The 8,186-nt window shown below is 41.6% G+C and overlaps 1 long non-coding RNA gene across 1 annotated transcript; it reads right to left on the bottom strand.

Moving 5' to 3' along the window:
• Window positions 1-715: 715 nt before the first annotated feature.
• Window positions 716-3,004, bottom strand: LOC103644063 (uncharacterized). The gene is made up of 3 exons (XR_002266885.2): window positions 2,918-3,004; window positions 1,840-2,600; window positions 716-1,667 (listed from the first exon to the last, which is right to left on the bottom strand). It is a non-coding gene; the product is annotated as an uncharacterized lncRNA (long non-coding RNA).
• Window positions 3,005-8,186: the final 5,182 nt, after the last annotated feature.

Raw genomic sequence — 8,186 nt, 5'->3', positions numbered from 1 at the left:
AGGTAACAGGTTTGCAAAACCTTTGACAAAAATCAAGTGCTGGGTGTGTTATCTTTTATTAAACTATTAAATTAATTATAAGGGGAAACTACCATTAGCAGTATAACACCCGTAAAAATGCATGTTCTTCGTTTCACTTACAATGTATATGAATCACCTTAGGAACTCTATTAGGGTCATGAGCGAGTGCAGCATGATCCCATTAGCTGAGGTTCTTCCTGTCGCCCTGCTCAGGGTTGACGACAACGATGGCGTCGGCGACCACGAGCCCCTCGACGCGGAGTGGGGCGGCGATCTCGAGCATGGAGGACCCACTGGTGACGAGGTCCTCGATGATGAGGAAGGAGAAGCTGAAGTCAACGGCCCACGCGACGACGCGTGCAGCGAGAGCGGACTGGTATGGCGCCTCGGCCTGGTGGAAACCTCCCCTGCTCATGTGCTCTAGGAACCCGAGGAGGGCAGAGGGTCGAGATGGGATTGGAGGAAGCGGTATCCGGTGAATGGCGCAGTCTACGGTGGGTGGGGAAGGGGGACCACAGTGGGGAAGTGGGGAAGGGAGAGGTCTCCGGTGGGGAAGGGCTTGGACGGGGAGGGAATGGCGTCGCACTGGTGACGACTGGGGAATGGCTTCGACGCGGTGAGAGCCGATGCGAGATTTCCGAGCTAGGATGGCGCGCTGCTGCGAGATTGGCGGCGGGAGGGCGAGGGCGGAGGCGTGGTGATGCCGGTGGACGCCCTCGTTACCAACATATGGTGTAGTAGAGATTAAACTTTACAACAGCTCAAAAAGTATTGTTCATTGCATTTCATCATTTCATATGCAAGTTTGGAGCAGAATTCTAGTTTGCATGCAGATATCATCACACCATAAAGGAACTCATGAATAAACTCAAATTCCAAAAAATACAGGATACTCAACTCGCATGTGCATGCTCAGTAAAAGTAACTTTACCATTTTTACCTAGGAGAATCCGAGCAGGCCATCAAAAGGCCTATTTTCACCATGTAATCACATAGATATCAAATGCACTCGTCCAGATTTATGTATTTAGTGAATTTCTGTGTGGAAAACATGCAAGCACTGTTTTGGCACACAGGAACAAAAAATAAAGGAGTGGTCATCTCTGGCACAAATAGCTACGGCTTAGATGGTGATCAAACTGTAGCTAAAATAGGCCTACTGAATATTATGTCAATGAAAATATGTCTATTGAATATTATTATCAAACTGTAGCTAAAATATCTCTGGCACAAATAGCTACGATACTACATGCTCCATGGTTTGTTGACTTTGCTTCTTATCTTATAAAGATTAAAAAATTGGTGTACTGAATACTTGTTAATCTGAGCAGAAATGATTACCCAACTCAGAACAATGAAAAGAGCAGATATGTCTTAGTAGCAGACAGATGAATTATTGTTGTACCTATATGGTTGAAGAAAGAGAAAAAGATGGATGGGTATGCTTGCTCACGGTCTCAAACTAACCTTGTATCCGAGGGGCAGAAGTGGAAGGAGTCTAGAAGGCTGAAGAATGATGCAGTCATATGCAGACTTGAAGAATTATGGACATAAGCTGCACATATACAGGCAAATGTATTACACAAATAGATACAGGTCTGCAAAACCACATAACCAAACTACATTTCTTTCTCCGGAACGTTAGCCTGGCAAAAACAAAACAAAACAAAACATGATTAACATTAGAACGCAGTCCAAACATTCACTTGTTCAAAAACCATATAAAATAGTAAGAATGCTTCTGAAAAACCATATAAATCTGTTTGGCAAAATATCACACCAACATAAGTCAAACAAATAAGAAAACATGTGACTCACTTTTTGTCAGTCCGATGGGAGTGAAGAGCCACTCTCTTCCTATAGAAAGGTTTAAATTAATTAATAAAACCAAATTAAATTCTCGGATAATAAATGATTGGTTGTCCAAGCTTTATCTTTAAATAGATGCACTCCATGCTTATGATTTCAAAGAAAACCACTTGCATAATGTTCAGACAAGAATAGAGACTTCGGTAAAAAGATTGATCCCTGACATTGTTTTTAGTTGAGAGATGTTTCCAGATGATTTCATGCCAAGGACAAATGTTGATACAATAAAAGCAAAAAATGGAGCACATAACAACATGATAAATAAGATGGCCGGTAGCACCAATACAAGACTCACCTTCTCGGGACTGAACCCACTAAGCCAAAAACAAGTTGTGCGACAATCCCAAGCTCATTGGACCCAGGTCTTATGTACCCAACCCACTTATAAGCTCAATGAGCTGATTTCTCAGCCCTCGCATCAGCTCCATCACAACACTATTGTAGAGATAGCCAATTTTATGCAATAGCGCGTTGAATATTTAAGGATGGCTTATCCATGTAAAGAAAGCAATAAATTGACAAACACCACTAACCAGCTTTTCTTTTATAACATTTCCAAGCTTAGAATCAGTAACAACTAATATTTCGCCCGAACAAATTTCTGCAAGAATTGCGCTGACCCTTGCTAGGCTTGCTGTCAATAATCAGGGTTGTTGCAGATAGGGCGTCAGATGTTTCTCAAACTCAGTTGAAAGCCATCAGCTCAACCACTTGCATGGAAGTTCATGGTATTAGTCAGAACAAAAAACTCAAGTATATAAGCAAAGAACATAGCTAGGACGAGTCATTACATTTTATTTTCCATTTATTTTCTTTATTTTTTACTTCATCGAATTCTTATTTCTTATCCTACATTTGGACTAAACAAGCGAGTCTGTTAGAGTTCAAGCTTTGCGTGCTTGTAATTCTATGGAATGGGTTGAATGGTTCATCATAAACTTTCCAACTAAGATTGATGTAGCAAATAGTAACCTATAATCTAGAAATTTGGTATCCCAAAGAAAAACTTTTCGAGGGGAGTGCTCACCACGGAGTGATGGAACCATAATTTCTTGCTCAACTGCTTCAGAAGTTGGCCAAGTACCAGACGGACTCTCTGTGCTACCTGAACAGTTATTTGTTGCACCTGCACCACCAATACATGAAAAGTTACAGTTGGCTCTACTGGCATTTATTTTTGTATGCAGGTCGTAGTGATTATGAAACCTGAAAAAATACCAGCACTAAGAGATTGAGCAAGAGTATCGTCCCACGGCGGCCTCTTCTTAATATATTTTAAGGCGCAGTTCCCCTGCGCTTTTGAGGTTCTGAATTCAGAAAGCACCACAACCAACCATGCATGCCTGATCTACCGTCCCTTCATCATCGGGCATAAACATTAATGCAAGAACGGCCTACCTCTGAGAAATGCAAGAACGGCCTACCTCTGAGAAATGCAAGAACGGCCTACCTCTGAGAAATGCAAGAACGGCTGTGAATCGGTGGATCTGAGGAGAGTGGGGATGGGTTGGAGGGATCACCTGTGTCCTAGCTTTTAATAGCAGGCGCGGAAGGGAGCGCGGTGAATCCTGTCGCCGAGTATGGAATGGGGCGAGCTTGGAGGGGGGCGGGCTCGAGGACGGGGTTGGTGGGCGGCGGGATTGGCGGGGGCGCGGAGGTAGCGGCTCTCCCGGCGTTTCCCCCCGAGCGGCCTTCCTTCCTCTCCCTCGCGAGCAAGCGGATCTGGCCGGCGGCTATCCCGCCGTCTCCCTCGCGCGGCATAACTACGACGGATCTCGCGCGGAGCTGACGGGTTTGGTAGGCGGCGAGCTTGGTGGTGGGCGGGATTGATGGGGGCGTGGAGGTGTGGCTTTCCCAGCGTCTCCCACGCGCGGCCTTCATCGCGCGCCAGCACTGCGGCGAGCAAGCGGATCTGCCTGGCGGCTCTCGCGCGGAGCTGGCGGGTTTGGTAGGCGGCGAGCTTGGTGGTGGGCGCGCGCGCGGCATCACTGGCGTTGTCGCGCGGGGTAGGCGGCGGCGGGCATCACGGGCGTTGTCGCGCGGGGTAGGCGGCTGCTGACGTCACGGGCGGGGGCACGAGAGACTGTGGACGCCCTCGTTACGTTCTTAATAGGAGTAGAGATTTGGTTCAGCCGTGAATTTCTAAGAATCTAATTATAGTTGTGAGATGTTAGAAGCTGTTGTGAGTTGATGGTTGTGAGAAAGCTAAAATATGTTTGGTTAAGAGCAACTCCAAAAGGATGTTAAAAATTTTACCTCAAAAATTGATTATTAAGATTAGGCTAAAAAGTTTTAAGAGTGAATTATGATGGGTACTCCAACAATTCTTTTAAATGTGACATGTGGCGGAATCTGTACAGTCGTCGGGAGGCTGTGGATGATCTGATACGTTGAGGAATGGATTGGGGAGGGATGAAACACACCAAAATATGAGGGAGATAAGGATGTGGATGCGGGGCGCTAATTTTTTGGGAAAATGAGGGAACTGTTGAAGTAAGAAAAACCACTATTATTGACTAATATCTGTTTTGGGGTTAGTTTACACGTTCTTTTGGAGTTGCTCTAAAACAACTGTCAGCTATAGGTTCTGTAAAAGCATGATGGCTTTGTAACATGGATGACAAGAATATGAAATACTACCTAGGAGGCGATAGCTAAAATATGTTTGGTTGAAATAACTGTCAGCTATAGGTTCTATAAGAGAATGATAGCTTTGTAACATGGATGGCAGGGATCTGAAAAATTTAGAGTAGAAATAGATTTTGAATTGAACTAAAAGAAACCATAGATTTTTCAGAAATCTATTCTGTTGATGTACCCATTTATTAGCTAAGATTCTATATTTTTAACAACAAATCTGGTTCAGAAAGTTGAACAAAACATACCCTAAATGTATGAGAAATAAGCTTCAACCAATCTTCTCTATTTATAGATAATTTGACGTTGAAATGTTTTTTAGATTTTTTAAGTTCAAACACTTGACAAGGATTAGTACATGTGACATTAACGTAGGCGTGATATTGGTCTCTATCAATGGACGAGGGGGGCACTTATATTCTCTCGAAACTGGTGCCTACCGACTGAGGTGAGGGCGATGGTGCCCAACCAGGGGCGGTGTCAGCCTTCCTTAAAACTAGGCTTGTACTGTATCAGTAATTCAGTATCGATGCATGCTGGTATAGTGGTATAGATGCAATTGCAGACCTTTGCTAAAATAGTTGCATGAATATTGGCACTTCCATGATTGATGTATCCACTATGGTACATGGTACTATGGTAGCTTGGCGCTTTCTTCCCTGCTTCGGTGCTTCCAACTGGAGTGATAGCGCTCGTCTTTAGGCAAAGCTTCCCTGTTCCCGCCTCCTTTAATCTTTGATGATGACTCCTTTAAACTTTGATGCGAAATAATTAAAAGCTGACACTTCTTTCAGCAAGCACATATGGAGTCTGGACAGTGGCGAACACACGACTGAAGTTAAGAAGGTGCTAGTGTAACAACAAAAATAGCATATATGTGGTATATAGTAAGTAGCAATGAAACATTATGTAGCATACCCTGGAGATCATGTTTCGAAGTAACCTAGTTTTTAAGAAACTGATTTTTTTCCTTTTTAGTTAGAAGAGACAAGCTTCTTAGTTTTTAAGAAACTGTAAACCTAATTTCTATAAACTAAGACATAAACTGGTATGTTTGGAACTACCCCAATTTCTATAAAGCAGTTTCTTAAAAACTAGGTGTTTCAAAAAAGACTCTAAGTTGCTAGCCATGAGTAGTTTGAGTTGTAGGCAATGGCATTCTACATTTACTCATGGCATGAGAACGTTTGATAATTATATGGTCATCAAGGCTTCTAAATATATCTCACTTGATATAGCATATCAAGTCACTAAACCACTCAACTGAAACTCTATTTTGTAAAGCAGTCTTGATAATATCCTTGATTTGGATTTTCCTTAGTGACAGGAAATCTGAGTTGCATGTTAAGTCTTCTCAACATGTCTTTTTGCTAATCTATGAATACATTAAGTTACATAGAAATCTGAGTTGCTGCTTGCTAGGACTAGGACTTGATAAAAAAAAGCAAGGCAATTGGGGAAGACAACTAACTTACCTCACGGTGGCTGATAAGTGCGGCGATTAGCGAGCGCCCAAGAACGGCCATGAGAACCAGATGCACTGGTCGTGCCGCCGCCACAGTGCACTTAGCGATCGCAATAACTACTCAGGTTACGACGTAACCTGAGTCCTTGACCGATTCCACCATGTGCGTGTGATTTGTTTCATGGCCATTGACTTATTATTAGCAAACATATCTAGCTTATTTTTACTTGCCGCCTAGCTAAAAGAAATGAATTGTTACGTGCGGTGGTCAGGATCAGTGGGGCGTAGGGGGTGCGCTCGCCCCCCTCCCCCCTGTTGCAGTATTGCGTCCGACGCTGACTCCTAGAGACTATCTGCAGAGTAGAAACATAATTTAGCGATACATAAAATTAATTTTCAATCATCATCCTATAAATTTAGGATATACTCGTATCTAAACTTTAAAAAGTGGCAGAATGTTGAATTCTAAACCAAATAACATACTCTATTAAGTAGATTCTAATTCGTTCCCAACGGATTCAAACGGCTCCTCCTTATTGAAGGGATTCAAGAGAGAAAAAACAAAATGTTCCAAACACGGGCTTTAAAGCTATCCTCACCATTAGCTATTTTAAACTTTATTTTATCTATAGTTTATATCTGCGTACCAAAATAATATTTTGTATATCTATTTATACACACTAGTAATGATAGCCTAAGAGCAATTATCTAGCAATACTTTTTCTTTAGCATCATGCAATTTATAATTAATTAGCACATCCTAATTGGTGCTAAGGTAATTTTAAACATTTTACTTCTGTCGAAAAGTTATTTTAGCACCAAGTACGTAGCAAACTTCAAACGTTATCATGCACTTTAGTTAGATCAGTCCTAACCCTCCACGTCATCTAGTTTCTATATAACGTTAATTTAGCTACAACATAAGCAATTTGTTGACGTGTCAAGAAAATTAATGAGAAAGACGAGGAAATATTTTCCTATATGAGAAATTAGGTCTACACATGCAATGAAGACACAAAAATCACTGTTTTGGCGGGAGATGTGCATCCGGTTTCTATCTGTGGAGCCCACATACACTCCACAACAAAAAAAATTAGTGTTGCAACTTATAATTTCTATATGTGATTTCTTTGTGAAGTGACATCTATAAAAATTACTTAGTAGTTTCTAAGTTGTGACTGCTTTTAGCACATTTGAATTTGTCTCTTCATGGCTTAGTCCCAATGGATCTCAGAATCTACGTCCTCTAAATCCGATGGCTCACATGCGCCACAGGAAAGAAGCCCATTACCAGGTAGCGACCTGGCGGGTGCACGCATGCAGCTGGACCTAGAAATGAAGTATACGGAGTTATTTCTTTACCGGTTTAGGGGGTGTTTGAATGCATTAGAGTTAATAGTTATTTAGCTAAAAAATTGCTAGTGGAATTAACTAGCTAACAAATAGATGGCTAACTATTAACTAATTTACTAAAAATAGCTAATAGTTGAACTATTAGCTAACGTGTTTAGATGTCTCCAACTAATTTTAGCCACTAACTATTAGCTCTAGTGCATTCAAACACCCCTTACCCTCTCGAGACTGTCTTTTTGTACTCTTGCTCGCGACTGAGGCTCTTCAGAATTTATGCTGAAGATATTTTTTAGTCTTTAGCAATAGTGAGTATAGCTGTGTAAAACACCGTTTTATCTCGTAGATACACGATTTATAGAGTAAAGTTTAAAATACAAAATATAATAAAAGATGTGATAAAAAAGCTGTCGCCGCCCAAGCAAGTCTCCATAAATTTACAAGTTTTTTCTATTCTTTCCTTGCAAACCCATCTGTAGAAATTGATATGCTACTAAGCTAACTAATTGTAACATTGCTGGTCTAATGATAGACAGCTGAGACCTTATAGTATACAGACCGAAATGTCTGTGTCGGATGGGTCGTCTTTACGGATGACACTAAAAGTCATTAATATGGCATTATATGTGTCATCCACTTAATAAAGATGGTAAAATATTATGTTGTTATGTTAGATAATAGCGTGGATGATAAGTGGTGGGTTATTGAGTGAGACATTTGGTATAATCTGAAGACGTAACCTACTACTTTTAATCCATCGTTGGCGAGGGCTGCAGCCCCATAGCCCCTTCGTATCCGCTCCCAAGTGTCTCTTTAATTTAACAGACAAAAAAAGGCTGTTTAC

Source organism: Zea mays, chromosome 1 (genome assembly GCF_902167145.1).
Source record: "Zea mays cultivar B73 chromosome 1, Zm-B73-REFERENCE-NAM-5.0, whole genome shotgun sequence".
NCBI classification, from domain to species: Eukaryota; Viridiplantae; Streptophyta; class Magnoliopsida; order Poales; family Poaceae; genus Zea; species Zea mays.
This window is presented reverse-complemented; position numbering and strand designations above follow the sequence as displayed.